The sequence below is a fragment of the Staurois parvus genome, unplaced genomic scaffold (assembly GCF_062004578.1).
Source record: "Staurois parvus isolate SC_StPar_1 unplaced genomic scaffold, SC_StPar_1.0 ptg000134l, whole genome shotgun sequence".
NCBI classification, from domain to species: Eukaryota; Metazoa; Chordata; class Amphibia; order Anura; family Ranidae; genus Staurois; species Staurois parvus.
The window spans coordinates 852,230-873,531 of record NW_028317930.1 but is presented as its reverse complement, the minus strand read 5'-3'; the positions used below and the strand labels follow the sequence as shown (position 1 = coordinate 873,531).

The window sequence follows — 21,302 nt, the reverse complement described above, 5'->3', positions numbered from 1 at the left end:
GGGGGGGTTGAGGAGATTTATCAAGAAAGGGATATATTGCAAGATTGGAGTCTCCGCAAATTAGCAAGGTGCCGCATTTGTGGTAATCTATAGTAGTCAGCAAGTGGGATAGGAATGGAAGGGGATCTTGGTTAGGAGCATAATACGAGACGATTGTAACTGGAGTGTCCAAGAGCAATCCCGATAGGATGAGATAGTGGCCTTCTGGGTCTCCAAGTTGGGCTTGGAGCACAAAAGGGACTGTGCGATGAAAGGCAATGAGAACTCCCCTACACTTGGTTTTCGCGGAAGCGGTAAAAATTTGTGGGTAAAGTGGACCGAAAAATGTACTGTATAAACTGAAAAATGTTTGAAGATTTTGCTTTACTTTGAATCACTTAATATTTAGTTGTATAATCGCTGTTTCTGAGAACTGCTGTACATCTCTGTTGCATGGAGTCAACCAACTTCTGGCACCTGTGAACAGGTATTCCAGCCCAGGATGATTGGACTACATTCCACAGTTCTCCTCAATTTCTTGGTTTTGCCTCAGAAACTGCATTTTTGATGTCACCCCACAAGTTTTCTATTGGATTAAGATCCGGGGATTGGGCTGGCCGCTCCATAACGTCAATCTTGTTGGTCTGGAACCAAGATGTTGCACGTTTACTGGTGTGTTTGGGGTGGTTTTCTTGTTGGAACACCCATTTCAAGGGCATTTCCTCTTCAGCATAAGGCAGCATGACCTCTTCAAGTATTCTGATGTATTCAAACTGATCCATGATCCCTGGTATGCGATAAATAGGCCCAACACCGTAGTATGAGAAACATCCCCATATCATGCTGCTGGCGCAACCATGCTTCACTGTCTTCACAGTGCACTGTGGCTTGAATTCAGTGTTTGGGGGTCGTCTGACAAACTGTCTCCGGCCACTAGACTCAAAAAGAACAATCTTACTTTCATCAGTCCAACAAAATGTTAAGCCATTTCTCTTTAGGCCAGTCAATGTGCTCTTGAGCAAATTGTAACCTCTTCAGCACGTCTTTTTTTTTTTTTTTTTTCAACAGTGGGACTTTGCGGGGGCTTCTTGCAGATAGCTTGGCTTCACATAGGCGTCTTCTAATTGTAACAGTACTCACAGGCAACTTTAGATCTTCTTTGATCTTCCTGGAGCTGATTGTTGGCTGAGTCCTTGCCATTTTGGCTATTCTTCTATCCATTTGAATGGTAGTTTTTTGCTTTCTTCCACGTCTTTCAGGTTTTGGTTGCCATTTTTAAAGCATTTGCGATCATTTTAGCTGAGCAGCCCATCATTTTCTGCACTTCTTTATATGTTTTCCCCTCTCCAATCAACTTTTTAATCAAGGTACGCTGTTCTTCTGAACAATGTCTGGAACGACCCATTTTCCTCAGAATTTGAGAGCGAAATGCACTGTAACCAGCATGTAAAACATTTGCTGCCTTCCTTCCTTAAATAAGGGCAATAATTGCCACCTATTTTTCAAAGAATGAATGACCTCACTAATAGAACTCCACAATGCTATTATTTTGAACATGTCCCTTTCAATTAGTGATTCAATTACACAGAATCCGCAGCATGCATGTCATGACTGTTGGGTCTGTTGGATTTCTATTACTCTACTACACCTGCTGGTAAATTATTTGCCATGTAGAAATATAATTTCCACCAAAAACAGTGATTGATCAGGTTAGGGATGTCTGACTGCTATTATTTTGAACACAACTGTACGTGGCGGGTTGGCCTGCTGCTGAAGTGGAATGGTGGGCTTTCTGGGGCGAGCAGGAAGCAGATCTTCTGCACGATCCCTCAGGGATATCCGGGGGAGTGTGAAGTTGGAGATGGCGGAGAGTGTCGAGTAGTTCCTCGGTGGACCTGCAGATATAGTCGCGGGACTGGTAGAAGAAACGGACAGCAAATGGAAAGTTCCAACGATATGTAATTCCGCGTTGTTGGTGGAGTTGCATGTGGGGCTTCATGGCTCTGCGTTTGGCAATGGTGGCAGGGCATAGATCTTGAAATAATTGGTAGGTGTGGCCCTGGAAGGTTAGGGTGCCTGCATTGTGGGCTGCTTGGAGGATCTGTTCCTTAGTGCGGAAATAGTGAAATTTAGCAATGATGTCGCGAGGTGGGCCGTTTGGTCTGCGTGGAGCTAGGGCGCGATGCACCCTATCTAGCTCAAGGCTTTCAATTGGGATGGAGGGAGAGAGCTCTTGGAGCAGGGCAGTAGTTGTGGAGAGGACATCAGTGATGGTTTCAGGAAGTCCGCGGATTCGAATATTAGAGCGGCGGGCCCTGTTTTCAAAATTCTCAAGGCGGGAATGGAGCGGTAAATTTTCGTCATGCATCGCCTCAAGTTAATCTGAGTATGTGTGACCCTCTGCATCCAGATTGTAGACTCTGTGTTCTAGCTCAGATGTACGGACCCCAAGGTCACGGATTTCTTTAGATAGTTTGCCCGTGATGTGGTCGGAGGTCTGCTTTTCAGCATCTTTTCAAACTGTTTAAGAAGGTCATGTTGTACAGGGATTGAATTGGGGTTAGGGAGGTCAGCTGTAGGTGGTGAGGTAGGTGTCCCCAGGTCAATGTTGTTTTCTGACTCTCCCTCTGAGATGCTATAGTCCGGATCAGGCTGCAGGGCAGAGAAGGAGAGGGAGCTTACCTGCTTTGTGGAGCCGGCGGCCATCTTGGAGGAGGCCCGAGCCAGGGCTTCCTTAATTGGCTTAGCCTGTGGCTGGTACTTTGCGGCTCCCCAGTCCCAGGGGTGCCGCTTATAATGCGGAGATGTTTGCGAGGTTGGGGCGGGCCAGGAGCGGCGTTGGTGAGGCTGCTTCTCCCGCTCTGCAGCGGAACCTCGGGCGGGCATGTAAGTGCCGGAGATCCCACGCATGCGCACTCCTACTTTTTGCTTTATTGTATGAAATGTGCTTTTGTAGGTTTCATTTTTTAACATATTCATTTCTTTTTTATAACATCTTGAATATGTTCTTGATGACCTATTTTTATATAAATATTTTTTTATGTGTAAAGGTGAATGCTGCAGCCTGTAATGTAAAGGGGAACTCTGATGTAAGGTGATCTCTGGTCACCAGAGCCCCCCTTACACAAGAGTCCTTACGATGCAGATCCTGGAACAGCTGGACTGGGTGCTCAACTTCAAGAAGTTGGCCATGGAACCAGTACAGAGCCTGGGAGTTTTTGGGGATGGTCCTAGACACAGTTCAGGCAAAAGTATTTCTGTCTCCAGGGAAATGTTGCACTTTGAAGAACAAGGTTTTCAATTTGAAAGCCAAGAGGTATCCTTCAATTCGCCTCTGTATGAGCTGTATGAGATTGCTGGGGAAGATGGTGTCCTTGTTCGAGGCTATTCCCTATGTCCAGTTCCACTCCAGACCGCTGTAAACCTACATTCTGACTGTTTGGAACAAGAAGATTCTGGCCCTGGTTTACTTGATATCTCTGTCTCCAGGGGTACTGTGAAGCCTGAATTGCTGGTTGATGACTCACCATTTGGAGAGATGGAGATCTTTCAGCCAGTGGTGTGGAAGTTGGTAACCACCATTGTCAGCCTCTCAGGTTGGGGAGCTGTCCTGGAGGGAGGCCACAGTTCTGGAAACATGGCTTCCATGGGAAAGGGTTCTACTATTGTCCTGGAACTTCAGGCAGTGAGACTGGCTCTGAGGTATTGGACATCCAGGCTTCAGGGTTGACCTGTAAGGGTTCAGTCCGACAAGGCCACAGTGGTGGCATACATCAACCACCCAGGGCGGTACTAGGAGTCGAGGAGCTCAGGAGGGTGTGAATTACATTCTGGCCTGGGCAGAGAGATATGTTCTAAGTTTGTCAGTGGTGTTTATTCCAGGGGTGGAAAATTGGCAGACGGGCTATGTCAGTCATCGGGGGTTTATTCTAGGGGAATGGGCTTTGCATCCCGAGGTTTTCAAAGGAATCTGCCAGCAATTGGGTTGCCCAGATGTAGATCTATTGGCATCCAGGTTCAACAACGTCTGTCTGTTTTTGTGCCCAGGCAGGGTTGGTGCTTCCACTAGGTAGCCACTTAGGGTACACTGCTACCTAGGGGCGGTGGGCATAGCACAGGCTGGCACTCTCTCTGTGTGGAGGAGGAGCAGGGGTAGCGGAGGGGAGGAAGAAAGGACAGAGGAAGATGCTTCCAGTGTTCCTCTCAGACTCAGTCCCTTACTGCAAGTTGACTGCTGATCACTGTGGAGTTCCAGTCCTTCTCTTCCCATTCATCAGTGAAAGCAGAGCTGTGCCTGCGGAGGAAGGTAATGTCCGACTATGATGTCTTGTATCTGTGTGAGTGTGAGCCGGCCGGCCATCCATCACGTGTGCAATGTGTCAGTGACTGATTACATCATCACTATCCCAAAGCCTGCTCTTCTAGTGCCTGCTGGGCCTGCTGATCTGTATCAGTGTTGGGGGATGGTGTGTTGTGTCGGATTGGTCACTGTGTAGGATTGCTCAATTCAGGTGTGGGGCTGGGCTGCCTGCTGTCACAGCGTTTTATCTCCCCCCATTGCCTAAGGAATTCCAGCCTGGGATCTGTCAGAGTGTGGATACATCATCTTCTGCTCACTGCAACTGTCACTCTGCCAGCCACAGAAACAGTCCATCCGTGACACTGATTGCCTGTCTTTTAATATTGGTGCTGGTAGCATCTTGTGGCACTTATATTTGCAAATTAAAAGAAATTTAGCAGGTTCATGTTTGTTGAGTGCCAAGTACAGTGCCTTGAAAAAGTATTTGTATATGTAGTATTTTATATGCATGTGTGTAAATATTGTATACCCATACATTTTTTCACAAGTACATAAACCTTTGTAAAATATATTGTAAAATAATTTCTTATATAAAGAGAACAGTGACGTGCACCAAGAAAATATGCCATATACAGTGCCTTGAAAAAAGTATTCATAAACCTTGAAATTTTCCACATTTTGTCGTATTACAACCAAAAACGTAAATGTAATTTATTGAGATTTTATGTGATAGACCAACACAGTGCCACAAAATTGTGAAGTGGAAGGAAAATGATAAATGTTTTTCAAGATTTTTTACAAATATCTGGCGTGCATGTGTATTCAGCCCCCCGAGTCAATACTTTTGTAGAACCACCTTTTGCTGCAATTGCAGATGCAAGTCTTTTTGGTATGTCTCTATCAGCTTTTTACATCTAGAGAGTGAAATTTTTGCCTATTCTTTGCACAATAGCTCAAGCTCTGTTAGATTGGATGGAGAGCATCTGAACAGCAATTTTCAAGTTTTGCCACAGATTCTCAATTGGATTTAGGTCTTGACTTTGACTGGGCCATTCTAACACATTAATATGCTTTGATCTAGACCATTACATTGTAGCTCTGGCTGTATGTTTAGGGTCATTGTCCTTCTAGAAGGTGAACCTCCACCCCAGTCTCAAGTCTTTTGCAGGTTTTCTTTTAAGATTGCCCTGTATTTGGCTCCATCCATCTTCCCATCAACTCTGATCAGCTTCCCTGTCCCTGCTGAAGAAAAGCATCCCCACAACATGATGCTGCCACCACAATGTTACACGGTGGGGATGGTGTGTTCAGGGTGATGTGCAGTGTGTTTTCCGGCACACATAGCGTTTTGCTTTTAGACCAAAAAGTTCATTTTTGGTCTCATCTGACCAGAGCACCTTCTTCCACATGTTTGCTGTGTCCCCCACATGGCTTCAAGCAAACTGCAAAACGGGACTTCTTATGGCTTTCTTTCAACAATGGCTTTCTTTTTGCCACTATTTCATAAAGCTCAGATGTATAGAGTTCACAACGAACAGTTGTCCTGTGGACAGATTCTGCCACCTGTGTTGTGGATATTTGCAGCTCTTTCACAGTTACCATGGGTCTCTTGGCTGCTTCTCTGATTAATGCTCTCCTTGCCTGGCCTGTCAGTTTAAGTGGATGACCATGTCTTAATAGGTCTGCAATTGTGCCATACTGTTTCCATTTTCGGATGATGGATTGAACAGTGTTCCATGAGATGTTCATAGCTTGGGATATTTTTTTATAACCTAACCCTGCTTTAAACTTCTCCACAACTTTATCCCTGAACTGTCTGGTGTGTCCCTTGGCCTTCATGATGCTGTTTGTTCACAAATGTTCTCTAACAAACCTCTGAAGGCTTCACAGACCAGCTGTATTTATACCAAGGTTAAATTAAACACAGGTTTTACTAGAGTTTAGTTAGGGGTATCGAAGCAAAGGGGGCTGAATACAAATGCACTTCCCACTTTTCAGATATTATTTGTAAAAAATGTTGAAAACCATTTATTATTTTCCTTCTACTTCACAATTATGTGCCACTTTATGTTGGTCTATCACATAAAATCCCAATAAAATAAATTTACATTTTTGGTTGTAACATGACAAAATGGGGAAAATTTAAAGGGGTATGAATAATTTTTCAAGGCACTGTCGCTGGTCTTGCCTAGGGCGCAAAATAGTCTAGCATCAGCCCTGTGTCCAGGGCAAGGGACCCTCACGCGTCAGGGGTAGATGCCTTAGTGATTCCTTGGAACTGTTTTCACTGATTTATGCCTACCCTCCAATTCAGCTGCTGCCGCATCTCTTATGCTGTATTTGGGAGGAGTCCATTCTGGTGATTTTGATTTGCTCCGGCCTGGGCCTGGTACACAGACATAGTGAAGATGGCAGTAGACAGGCCATGCTCCCTGCCGTATTGGCCAGACCTGCTGTCTCAAGGTCCTATATTGCACCCAGCTTTACGGTCGCTAAATTTGACAGCGTGGCTATTGAAATCCAGATCTTGAAGGATAAGGGAGTGTCGGATTCTGTCATCCCCATCATGTTGGATGCCAGAATGGTAGTCTCCTTGAACGTTTATTACGGAACTTGGAAGGCTCACATTTCCTGGTGAGAGGTTCACAAATGGCACCCATGAAATATTGGTATGATTCTGTTGTTTCTTCAAACAGGGTTGCAGAAGAAATTGGCTGTTGGTACCATTAAGGGCCAGGTTTCAGTATTGGCTGTTTTTTGTTTTGTTTTTTTTCCAGAGGCCCATTGCATGTCACTGTTTGGTTTGCATTTTTTTACAGGGAGTAATGCATATTGCTCCTCCTGTTAGGTTACCTTTTGTGTCGTCAGGACCTGAACTTGGTTTTGGAGGTTTTGCAAAAAACACCATTTGAGCCTATTAGAGAGATTCCAGTGGTCCTTTTGACTTGTAAGGTTTTGTTTCTAGTGGCAATCACTTCTGAAAGAAGGGAGTCGGAGCTGGCAGTTCTTTCTTGCAGAGAACCGTTTCTGGTTTTGTATCATGATAGGGTGGTGTTGTGACCTCAACCGACTTTTTTTTTTTTTTACCAAAGGTGGGTTCTAGTTTTCATCTCAATCAGGACATCGTTCTGCCTTCATTCTTTCCTAGGCCTCAGTCAGCAAGAGAAAGATCTTTGCATACCTTGGATGTGGTACGTGCTGTAAGGGTCTTCTTGAAGGTGATAGCACAGGTCAGGGGATAAGATGTTCTGTGCGTGCTGCAAAAGATGCGTAGGAAGGGGCAGGCAGCGTCCAAGGCGACTGTTTGATGTTGGATCCGCCAATTGATCACTCAAGCCTATGGTTTCAAAAAGTAAGGTCCCACCCTTTTGGTTGAAGGTACACTCTACCTGGAGTGTGGGGACATCTTGGGCAAATCACCATCATGCGTCAGTGGTTCAGGTTTGCAAGGCTGCTACATGGTCTTCGGTTCACACATTCACATGGTTCTACCAGGTGGATGTCACAGCCGCAGAGGATTCTGCCTTTGGTCATAGTGGTTTACAGATGGCTGAGTAGGTCCTGAGGGATTGACTGTGGCTTTCATGGTGTCACCCTCCCCTCAAATTTCTTTATTGCTTTGGGGCATCCCATATAGTCATTAATAGCCTGCACTTTGTCCCGTAATCTACGCTAAAGAAAACTGATTTTTTTTTTCCCCTACATTCTTACCTGTAAAATCCATTTCTTGGAGTACATCACGGGACACAGAGGTCCTGCCCCTCTTTCTGGAATTGCATTGCTTGCTATAAAAGCTTAAGTACTTTCTTTGTAGGAGGGGTTATATAAGGGACGACCTCCTCTCTGATTGGTCAGTCAGTGTCCATTCACCTATAGTTGGCATATAACTCCACATAGTCATGGATAGCCTGCTCTGTGTCCCGTGATGTACTCCAAGAAATGGTTTTTACAGGTAAGTATGTGGGAAAAAATCCAGTTATTTTCAGTTGTGTACTACATATCATACTATGACCACTATAGATCAATGTTTCACTGTAGATGTATTTTCGTTAAATCAACTTTTTGATTCAGTTTATACATTTAACCATAAATCACCAGCGCCAAAAAAAAATATAAATACACAAATTAAAAAAAATAAATTAAATGCTGCTGTACATATGTGTAACTTACACCAAAAATTACATCACAAACAGCGCAAAATAATTAATTTGTTATAATGCTAAATCAATATATAAATAATAAATTCAATATAAAAAATATAACAAGTGAAAAATTTTAAACATTTTTAAAAAATCCTTAAATTATCAGGAAATTCTTATTCCAAAGAAGTGTGCTTCCACCAAAAATTAGTGCTCAAACCAATATATAGCGCACTCACCAGATTCTGGTGAAATAAACGCCTTTTAGGTATTTTTGGGATCCTAGACCCTTATGATATGCCTCCAGAACTCCACTCCATCACAAGAAAGCTCTCCTCCAACTTCCAACACCACCAGGTTCCACTTCCCAGAGAAACTCAAAGTAATGTAGGAGAGATAAAATAACATAGCGTAATACTGCAACACCTGGCTGTATCAAACCTCAAAATACCAGGCCACTCACATTATATAAGATATAAACCAGCATATTTATTGAATCCACAAACGTCATAAACTTCAGGGTGGTTATTAGAAATCCCACAGTCAGCAGTAGATGACAATGTGAATGTTCTCCCATACACAAGATGGCCACCTGGAATGCAACGCACTGGCGTGCATTCCACTCACCGGAAGTGACGTAGGACATAGGACGCGGTTCACCCCTCCCACAGGGCGTTTTCAGAGACCACATACATCCAGCACAACGCCGTTTTAATCTAGAATACAGGATCCTCCCTTTTTATACTGATAGGTCATATGCAAATATAAATCCTCTACAGCTGTCCTACTCTGCTACCATGGGGTTTCTTTACATTACACCTTTATTAGTATACATACATTTCAAGGGAAATTACTTTTAAACACTGAAACACTTAAGCAATTCACAGAACCGCAATCATGCCAATTTTAACCTTATCCTTACAATAAAAATCTAATCTAATAATATAATCTAAAAAGCAATTAAATACAATGAAATCATACAAAAATAATTCAAAAATGAAAATAATCCAAAATAAAAAATAAATAATACAATAAAAAAGTAACAATAAAAATAAAAAAATATAAAAAAAAAACTTAACAATATAAAATATATAATGAAAAATTAATAGATCAAATTTAGGTTTGCACCCAGATATAGCTCTTACCAATTAGACAAAAAACAGTTTATATCAGTGTCTACATTTAACCCTTTGGGTGTCAGTCCTCATTTGGTATATCCATTTAGTTTCATTCTGGGAAACACTTTTAACCATATCACCACCACCTCTTTTTATTTTATCAATACCACAAAATTTTAACCACTTCCAGTCCGAACACTTTTACCCCCTTCATGACCAGGGCAATTTTCAGCTTTCAGCGCTATCACACTTTGACAATTTTTTTGAGACAGATAAAACTTTATTTTGGTGGTATTTATTCACAGCTGGGATTTTTATTGTAAATTAAAATGTCCAAAAATTTTGAAAAAAAGTGCAAATAAATAATATTTCATTATAAATCTTAAATTTATTCCGTTATCTTTTTAGTAGAAAAAAAAAATAAGCCAAATTAGTTTATAACCAAAAATTATAATTTTTAAACTTTTTTTTACATTTTTATTTTTTTTTATATTTATTTTATTTATTTTTTTTACATACTGTCACCCTAGCAGTACAGTGTCACCATGGTGGCACTGTACTACTTTTGGGGGGGGTGATGAAAATATATATATTTTTTTAAACTGATTGCTTTTACACCCATATAGGATGTAAAAGCAATCATTTCTCTTTCTCTCTGTCTGCATTCTTGCAGCCATTGAGAACTACTGAGTGAGTTGTGATTGGTCACAGCTTGTCACATGGCCAATCAGTGATCACATGATCGGGATCTCGCACAGAGGTCCCGTACAACGATCGGTGTTTCACTGTGTCCGGAGGACACAGCGGGCGCCGGATCGCAGTGCTGCACGCTCCCGGGAAGCGCGCACAAGCAGGGTGAGGGTAGGTCGTTTATAAACGGCCATCCAACCCTACAGTGCCACCGTCCGGCCATTTATATACAACGGCCAGTCGGGAAGTGGTTAAGGATGGTGGATGTCTATTATGACCCACTCTGTAGTGATGTGACAAACTATGATATTTATAACCCTTTTTTATGTTTCTAATATGTTCCCCTAATCTGGTAGATAATTTCCTAGTAGTTCTCCCTATGTACTGGAAATGACAAGGACATTCCAGTAAATGTGTAACATAGGTACTATCACAAGAAATAAATTCTTTAATTTTATAAGACAATCCATTAGAGCATGACTGAAAATTAGTATTACTCCTATTTCTGTCACCTTTAATGTTTTTACATGCCAAACAACTTCCACATTTGAAGAAACCAAACCTGTCTAAAAAGGTTGGCAACCTCAATGGTGCATCAGGAACATTTTTTACCAATCTACTCCATAGCGTTGGTGGTTTTCTATAGATGCAAATCGGTTTATTCGGTAATAATTTATTTAATATTTCATCCCTTTTCAGAATAGGCCAGTGCTTCTTAATGATATTCTCAATTAATTTGAATTGATTAGAATAGCCTGTAATGAGGGTAGAGATAACGGCTTGAGAACCCTGATGCTTATTCAGAAAAGTAGAAAAGGCAAAGCCCCGATGGTGCTCTTGTCAATTGATGCAGAGAAGGCATTTGATAGAGTGGACTGGGGCTTTATGATTGATAACTTAAAAGTGCTGGGGATAGGAGATAGAATGCGTGAGTGGATAAGTAAATTTATATAGAGAGCCCACCGCAATCATTACGGTAAATGGGGAGAGATCAGACCCCATTGGGATGTCTAATGGAACAAGACAGGGCTGCCCACTGTCCCCTTTATTATATGTTTTGTCACTGGAACCTCTGTTGTCAATAATAAGGAATAGTGGAGCAGTAAAGGGAATTCATATAGAAACTATAGAACATAAAGTAGCAGCCTTTGCCGACGACCTATTGTTCTATGTGGGGAACCACCGAATAACACTCCCAAATATAATGAATATCCTGAAGGAGTATGGTGAATTATCAAACCTAAAAATGAATCCAACAAAAACAGATTCTGAACATTAATATACCAATGAACGAAAAAGAAAAGCTACAAAAAGAATTCCCCTTTATATAGAGAGAAAAAGATATAAAATACCTAGGAATAAAACTCACTGTCTCATCTAAGCATTTATATAGATTAAACTATATTTCTTTGATAAACGAGATCAGGGAAGAACTAAAAACATTAGGAGGAAATCCATCATGGATAGGACGTATAAACCTAGTCAAAATGGTAATTATACCTAAAATATTGTATAGATTTCAAATGGTACCAATCAAAATTCCAGAGGCTTTCTTTAAGATAATAAAAAAAATGGATCGAAAGTTTGGGCACCCCAGCTAAAAATTTGTATTAATGTGCATAAAGAAGCCAAGGAAAGATGGAAAAATCTCCAAAAGGCATCAAATTACAGATTAGACATTCTTATAATATGCCAACAAAAGTTAGATTTTATTTTCATCATTTACACTTTCAAAATAACAGAAAACAAAAAAATGGCGTCTGCAAAGGTTTGGGCACCCTGCAGAATTTATAGCATGCACTGCCCCCTTTGCAAAGCTGAGACCTGCCAGTGTCATGGATTGTTCTCAATCATCATCTGGGAAGACCAGGTGATGTCAATCTCAAAGGTTTTAAATGCCCAGACTCATCTGATCTTGCCCCAACAATCAGCACCATGGGTTCTTCTAAGCAGTTGTCTAGAAAACTGAAACTGAAAATAGTTGACGCTCACAAAGCTGGAGAAGGCTATAAGAAGATAGCAAAGCGTTTTCAGATGTCAATATCCTCTGTTCGGAATGTAATTAAGAAATGGCAGTCATCAGGAACAGTGGAAGTTAAAGCAAGATCTGGAAGACCAAGAAAAATATCAGACAGAACAGCTCGCAGGATTGTGAGAAAAACAATTCAAAACCCACGTTTGACTGCACGATCCCTCCAGAAAGATCTGGCAGACACTGGAGTTGTGGTACACTATTCCACTATAATGAGATACTTGTACAAATATGGTCTTCATGGAAGGGTCATCAGAAGAAAACCTCTTCTACGTCCTCACCACAAAAATCATCGTTTGAACTTTGCAAATGAACATATAGACAAGCCTGATGCATTTTGGAAACAAGTTCTGTGGACCGATGAGGTTAAAATTGAACTTTTTGGCCGGAATGAGCAAAGGTACGTTTAGAGAAGAAGGGGCACAGAATTTAATGAAAAGAACCTCTGTCCAACTGTTAAGCATGGGGTTGGATCAATCATGCTTTGGGGTTGTGTTGCAGCCAGTGGCACAGGGAACATCACACGAGTAGAAGGAAAAATGGATTCAATAAAATGTCAGCAAATTTTGGATGGTAACTTGATGCCATCTGTGAAAAAGCTGAAGTTAAAGAGAGGATGGCTTCTACAAATGGATAATGATCCTAAACACACCTCGAAATCCACGGGGGATTACATCAAGAGGCGTAAACTGAAGGTTTTGCCATGGCCTTCACAATCTCCTGACCTCAACATAATTGAAAATCTATGGATAGACCTTAAAAGAGCAGTGCGTGACAGACAGCCCAGAAATCTCAAAGAACTGGAAGACTTTTGTAAGGAAGAATGGGCAAAGATACCTCAAACAAGAATTGAAAGACTCTTGGCTGGCTACAAAAAGCGTTTACAAGCTGTTAAACTTGCCAAAGGGGGCAGTACAAGATATTAACTCTGCAGGGTGCCCAAACTTTTGCAGACGCCATTTTTTTGTTTTCTGTTATTTTGAAAGTGTAAATGATGGAAATAAAATCTAACTTTTGTTGACATATTATAAGAATGTCTAATCTGTAATTTGATGCCTTTTGGAGATTTTTCCATCTTTCCTTGGCTTCTTTATGCACATTAATACAAATTTTTAGCTGGGGTGCCCAAACTTTCGATCCCCACTGTATATGGAAGAATAAAAAACCAAGAATATCATATGAAACATTAAGTAGGATTAAAGAGAAAGGGGGAATGGGTCTGCCAGATGTCAAGAGATACTATATTATAAAGCAGTAGTTTTAGCAAGAATATATGATTGGACATTTAACCATAAGGGGAAAAGTTGGGTAAAAATTGAAAATGATCTTAGTGGAATTAGATTGAGTAAGATGATATGGGTTCCAGCACAGTTTAGAGGAATTAAAGAAAGCATAAGTATTTACACTTTAAATGTTTTAAGGGTATGGGACAATTTACACAAAGACATGAAATGGGAATTCAATTCTATATTAATGCCTCTTACAAACACTGAGTACTTTCCTCCGGGAAAGGATAAGATATCAGGGAGATGGTTTAGAAAGGAAGATATCCAATTGAGAGATGTTCTGGTTGAGGGGGAATTGAGACCATTTAAAGAATTAAAAGAGAAGAAGGGAGATATTTTCACCAGAATAGATGAGTGGAAATATCATCAATTAAAATGTTTTATTGGAAATCTCCCGAAACCCCTGAGATTAAAACAGGAGTGGAATATGTTTGAAAGGCTGTTAGAAACATGTAGGGATGGGAAGCACGGTATTGCGAAAATCTATAGAATACTCACAGAATTAGACACAAACACAAAGTTAATTTTTATAACAAAATGGGAAAGAGATATGGAAGTAGTGTTTGATGATGATAAACATAAAAAGATATTTAGATTGATACACGAGAACGTTAGTATGAGAGAGGTTGAGACTAATTATAAGTGTGTGACACGATGGCACATTACACCGAGGATTGAGCATAAGATGAGTGGGGAAAATTCAAAAATGTGTTGGAGAGGATGTGGAGAGATAGGCACGGTGTTTCACATATGGTGGGAATGTCTGAAAATTCAAGCTTTTTGGAAGACAATAGTTAAATTGATTGAAGAAATAACTGGAAATGACATAGGGTTAGACCCAACGACGTGCCTCCTACATAATGTTGAGACATCAGTAAATAAATACAAAGAATCAGGTGAATGGTACTACTTAAATGCGGCAAAAGGTTTGATACCCAAGTTTTGGCAGAAAACAGAGGTACCGAAGGAGGAAGACTGGATTAATAGAGTAAACCAGATTGGTAGAATTGAAAAATCGTACCATATGCAGGAAGATAGAATGGGAGTATATTATATGAGATGGGAAAAGTGGGAAAAAGCAGGATTGAAAGAGAAATATAGAAAACTATAAACTAGGACGTTACCTAAAGTTAATAGGCCTCGAGAGATTAGAGTGGGTTAGAGTTTGCAGAGGGGGAGGAGGGGGGAGGGGGGGTGGGAAGGGGGTGGGTGGGTTGGGAAAGAAAAGAGTTTTTAGAAGGGGAAATGTAGAAATGTTATGAATGTCTATTTATATGTGATGTGTCTCCCTTTATGGATATTTGTAATAGTATGAAAAATTAATAAATATTAAAAAAAAAAAAAAAAAGAATAGCCTGTAATGAAAACCAAGTCACCTTTTGTTATTTTCATTTAGCTTCTTTTGTAATAGATCTTCTCTCTTTATCTTTTTTACCTGTTCTAATGAGCCGGTCAAAACTTCCTCTTTATAACCTTTTTTCTCTAAACCTCTGTAGCAACATATTAGATTGTACATGACAATCTCCATCATCACAATTTTGTTTAATTCTAATAAGTTGACTTTTTGGAATAGATCTTAACCAATTTCTGTGATGTACCCATTCCTATCTACCTCTTTTGAAGTGTGTTTTGGTACAAAATTTTTTACCACATCTATAAATAGTCAGATCCAAGAAATCTATGGCCACTGAGCTAATATTCGTGAAGGAGAGGAGAGCCGGTAATCCGTATTCCTCAGAGGGAACATGTACACAGATCATCAGAGCACTGATGATCAGTGTGCCCTAATGATCTGTGTAGCTCCAGCAGCGCCACCTGTCAGTGCCCATCAGTGCTTATCCATGCCACCTGCCAGTGCCCATCTGAGCTGCCTTTGTGTCACCCGTCAGTGCTGCCTATCGGTGCCCATCAGTGATGCCTATCAGTGCCCATCACTGCAGCCTCAATAGCACACATCAGTGAAGGAGAAAATCACTTATTTACAAAATTTTATAACAAAAACTAAAACTTATCTTTTTTTTTTTTTTTTTTTCAGTGGTTTTTTGTTTGTTTAAGAAAAAATAAAAAACCCAGAGGTGATTAAATACCACCAAAATAAAGCTCTGTCACAAAAAAAGATAAAAATTTCATATGGGTACAGTGTTGCATGACCGTGCAATTGTCATTCAAAGTGCAACAGCACTGAAAGCTGAAAATTGGCCTTGGCAGGAAGGGGGTATAAGTGCCCTGTAGGCTAGTGGTTAAAGTTTTGTGGTATTGAGAAAATAAAAATTCCATGGAGAGGTGGTGATATGGTTAAAAGTGTTTCCCAGAATGAAACTAAATGGATATACCAAATGGGGATTGACACCCAAAAGGTTAAATGTAGACATTGATATAAACTGTTTTTTGTCTAATTGGTAAGAGCTATATCTGAATGCAAACCTAAATTTGATCCATTATTTTTTCATTATAAAAAATAAAATAAACTTAACAATATAAAATATTTTATTTTTATGGTTACTTTTTTTTTATTGTATTTTTATTTTATTTTTCATTTTGGATTATTTTCATTTTTGAATTATTTTTGTATGATTTAATTGTATTTAATTGATTTTTAGATTATATTAAAGATTTTTATTGTAAGAATAAGGTTAAAATCAGTATGATTGCAGTTCTGTGAATTGCTTAAGTGTTTCAGTGTTTAAAAGTAATTTCCCTTGAAATGTATGTATACTAATAAAAGTGTAATGTAAAGAAACCCCATGGTAACAGAGTATGACAGCTGTAGAGGGTTTATATTTGCATATGACCTATCAGTATAAAAAGGGAGGATCCTGTATTCTAGATTAAAACGGAGTTGTGCTGGATGTATGTGGTCTCTGAAAACGCCCTGTGGGAGGGGTGAACCGCGTCCTATGTCCTACGTCACTTCCGGTGAGTGGAATGCACGCCAGTGCGTTGCATTCCAGGTGGCCATCTTGTGTATGGGAGAACATTCACATTGTCATCTACTGCTGACTGTGGGATTTCTAATAACCACCCTGAAGTTTATGACGTTTGTGGATTCAATAAATATGCTGGTTTATATCTTATATAATGTGAGTGGCCTGGTATTTTGATGTTTGACACAGCCAGGTGTTGCAGTATTACGCTATGTTATTTTATCTCTCCTACATTACTTTGAGTTTCTCTGGGAAGTGGAACCTGGTGGTGTTGAAAGTTGGAGGAGAGCTTTCTTGTGGTGGAGTGGAGTTCTGGAGGCATATCATAAGGGTCTAGGATCCCATAAATACCTAAAAGGCATTTATTTCACCAGAATCTGGTGAGTGCGGTATATATTGGTTTAACCTCCCTAGCGGTATGATTTCATATTTTTGGTGCTGAAAGCGGTACCATTATTTTGCATGGAAATATGTAGTTATTTTATTGTAGGCTGTAATTTTTAGGAATAACTCACTGAAATCTGTCTGAACAAGATTCTAAATCATACATTTAATTCAATAATATAATCAAACCAAAAACACTGAAATTTGAAATATAGCTCCAAGTTCGCACATCGCTGAGCAAAGTCGCAAAATTGTTTTCAGTGTCTGATGACAAATTTCTCCAAGAATCATTATCACTCAATTCTGCAAGTGGTTCTGATTTACTATCGCTGTTCTCTAGCTGATCTAAACCCGCTTTTGACCTAAAGGGACACTTTTTGGACGCCATGGACTTTTCTAAGTTTCCAGGCAGAAAGAACAATCAAAATGCAGACAGGGGACAGGACAAAGCACTAGGGACAAAATGTATGTGAAATGGGTTGAAACAGCAATGTTTTACTATGTAAAATCGTTTTGAAAAAAATGAAATTTTTTTTAAATTTTCTAATTTCCCGCCGCCGCCCGTACGTCCCGACGTCACAGGGACCGGAACACAGGAGGTGGATGCCGGCACCGGCCAGAGGAGATGGCCGGGGACGCTGCAGGGGACACATCGTGGGAGCCAAGGACAAGGTAAGTGCTGCAGGGACTCCCTATGCAGCGCCGCATGGTAAGCCCGAGTGTAGCTCGGGGTTACCGCTTTTGGTACAGACATTTTACCCCGAGCTACACTCGGGAATACCGTTAGGGAGGTTAAGCACTAATTTTTGGTGGAAGAGCACTTCTTTGGAATAAGGACTTTCTGATAATGTAAGGATTTTAAAAAAAAGTTTTAATTTGGGTGCAGCGTTGCATGAACGTGCAATTGTCAGTTAAATTAACACAGCTCCGTAACGCAAAAAATGGCCTGGTCAGAAAGGGGGATAAATCCTCTGGGGGGCAAGTGGAAGAAACAGGAAGGATTACAAAATAAAATGTTAGTAACACTATTTATATAGTATTTTATTGTTTAAAGATTGCAAAAAAAAATATCAGTGATGTAAGACAAAATCATGAAAAGAGAGCCTTGTCTGTTCTTAAAGGCTGAAAAACAGTTAATGTTAATGCAAGAACGGTACTTACCTGACTGCATTGTGCAAAGTTTGGTGGGGGTTATGGTGTGGAGTTGTTTTTCAGGGGTTGGGCTTGGCTTGGTTCCAGTGATGGGAACGCTTAAGGCGTCGGCATACCAAGACATTTTGGACAATTTCATGCTCCCAACTTTGTGGGAACTGTTTTGGGATGGCCCTTTCCTGTTCCAACATGATTGCGCACCAGTACACAAAGCAAGGTCCATAAAGACATAGATGAGGGAGTTTGGGGTGGAGGAACATGACTGTCGTGACCTCAACCCGACAGATCACTTTTGGGATAAATTAGAGCGGAGACTGCGAGCCAGGCCTTCTTGTCTGACATCAGTGCCTGACCTCACACATGTGCTTCTGGAAGAATGGTCAAATATTCCCATAGACCTACTCCTAAACCTTGTGGACAGCCTTCTTAGAAGAGTTTAAGCTGTTGTAACTGCAAAGAGTGGGCCAACTCAATATTGAACCCTATGGACTAAGACTGGGATGCCATTAAAGTTCATGTGCGTGTAAAGGCAGGCATCCTAATACTTTTGAAATATAGCGTAATTCTTTAACCACAAGCCTACAAGGCACTTATACCCCCTTCCTGCCCAGGCCAATTTTCCAGCTTTCAGCGCTGTCACACTTTGAGTGACAATTGCGCGGTCATGCAACACTGTACCCATATGAAATTTTTATCATTTTTTGTGACAGAGCTTTGTTTTGGTGGTATTTATTCACCTCTGGGGTTTTTATTTTTTCTTAAACCGAAAACCACTGAAAATTTTGAAAAAAAAATGTTTTTTCTTAGTTTTTGTTATAAAATTTTGTAAATAAGTGCTTTTTCTCCTTCACTGATGTGCGCTAATGAGGCTGCAGTGATGGGCTGCACTGATGGACACTGATAGGTGGCACTGACTGGCACTGGTAGGTGGCACTGATGGGCATTGACAGGCATCACTGATGGGCACTGAAAGGCAGCACTGATAGGTGGCACTGACTGGCACTGTTAGGCGGCACTGATAAGTGGCACTGATTGGCATTAATAGGTGGCACTGACTGGCACTGATGGGTGACACTGAAAGGCAGCTCAGATGGGCACTGATATGTGGCATTGATGTGCACTGGTAGGCACTGATGAGCACTGACACAAGGCACTGATGGACACTGACAGTTGGCACTGCTGGGGCTACACTGATCATCAGGGCACACTGATCATCAGTGCTCTGATGATCAGTGTAGATGTCCTCTCCGCGGAAAGCCGACTTACCGGCTCTCCTCTCGAGCTGTCAGCGTGACCGCTCGAGAGGAGAGAAATGCCAATAACCGAGGCACACAGCGCACCGCCGATCGCTGTGCTGCACGCTCCCTGAGCCGCGCATGCGTGGTGAGAATGGGAGGACGTCATATGACGTCCTCCCAGAACGAGAGAACCACCTTGCATCCGTCATATTACTATATGATGGGCGGGAGGTGGTTAATTAACAACATAATTAGAAAATGAGTATAGTGTCCATAAGTGAATATACCAATCTTGAAGCTGTCAAATGTGTCATCCCTGTCCTTTGATACTGAAGTCATAAAGGACATGATGCGGCGTAAAAAGGCAGAAGTTATTCTAAAGAGACCCTGAGAAAGTTCATCAGTAGAGATGAGCGAATCGAACATGACGAAGTTGAATTCGTTCCGAAGATTTGGAAAAATTCTATTCGCGACGAATCCGAAGATTAGCAAACTTCGGATGCACGAATCGAATTTTCCCAAAAATGGCGGCGACATGTGTGGCGACAGGAGAAAATGGACAGAGAAGATGGGGCGGGGATCTCTGGGAAGGCGCGCAGACAAGGCGCGCTGACCCATAATGCATTCATGAGTCATGAATCATGACGTGATCGCATTAGCCAATCAGCAGCCAGCCAGCACTGTGTAATGGTGGAGCTATAAATCGCGGCCATCTTAGAATTCTCCATTAGCCTCCGGTCATTCAAGAGAGACAGACCTGTCTGTATTAAGGGACAGAGTTAGGGCCACAGAATCGTTACTCAGGGCCACAGAATCGTTACTCAGGGCCACAGAATCGTTACTCAGGGCCACAGAATCGTTACTCAGGGCCACAGAATCGTTACTCAGGGCCACAGAATCGTTACTCAGGGCCACAGAATCGTTACTCAGGGCCACAGAATCGTTAATCAGGGCCACAGCTATCAAAGAATCGAAAATTTAAAGTGACATACACCCTTTTTTTTTTTTTGGTGGCTGTCGTGCACAGTTGGTGCTGCAGTTTGCCGATTGTGCTAAATAAACTGACTTTCTGCTTCACAACCACTATTGTACGGTCAAAGAGTTAGATCCATTTACACGCCGGGTGGCGGTAATATTTTTGGGGGGATTAGTGCATTCCAGTGACATAAACGTACAGTTTCCAGCCAACGGCAAGCTGCAATTGACCGATTGTGTACAATAAACTGACTTTCTGCTTCACAACCACTATTGTACGTTCAAAGAGTTAAATCCATATACACGCCGGGTGGCGGTAATATTTTTTGGGTGATTAGTGCATTCCAGTGACCTAAACGTACAGTTTCCAGCCAACGGCAAGCTGCAATTGACCGATTGTGCTAAATAAACTGACTTTCTGCTTCACAACCACTATTGTACGTTCAAAGCGTTAGATCCATTTACACGCCGGGTGGCGGTAATATTTTTGGGGGGATTAGTGCATTCCAGTGACATAAACGTACAGTTTCCAGCCAACGGCAAGCTGCAATTGACCGATTGTGCTAAATAAACTGACTTTCTGCTTCACAACCACTATTGTACGTTCAAAGAGTTAAATCCGTTTTTATTTTTGGGGTGCTTATTGAATTAAAGAGCATGTCAGACAACACGCAGAGGAGTGGCAGAGGAAGCAATGTTTCAGGAGCGAGCAGACGTGGCAGCAGAGGAAGGGGTCGAGGCAGCACTAGTCGCAGCCAGAGGCCAGTGCTCCCGGTGTCATCCAGCGGTCGTGTCTCCACCGACAACCCTGCCGTCATCGATTGGTTGACTCGGTCGTCTTCCTCTTCCCAGGTCACCTCTGACACCTACAGCCAACGGTCGGTGGGTACGTCAGACACAACCGTTAGTTGGCATGGCCCGGGAGCAAGCCCACTGAAATCACGTGTCCTCGACCTGCCCCTGTCCTTTGGTGTTCCCTCACCAAGCGAAGTATCGCATGCTGTGGGCTCAGCCCCACTGTACAGTGAGGAAGAGCTAACAGAGGGCGGTCAGGAACGGGGGGAGACATCCGCCTCTTCAGCAGC

At 41.5% G+C, this 21,302-nt stretch overlaps 1 protein-coding gene across 1 annotated transcript in view; it reads left to right on the top strand.

Annotated features, from left to right (window-relative positions):
- CBX8 (chromobox 8) overlaps positions 1–21,302 on the top strand; it is a 156,995-nt gene that overhangs the window by 27,693 nt on the left and 108,000 nt on the right. The window lies entirely within an intron of this gene.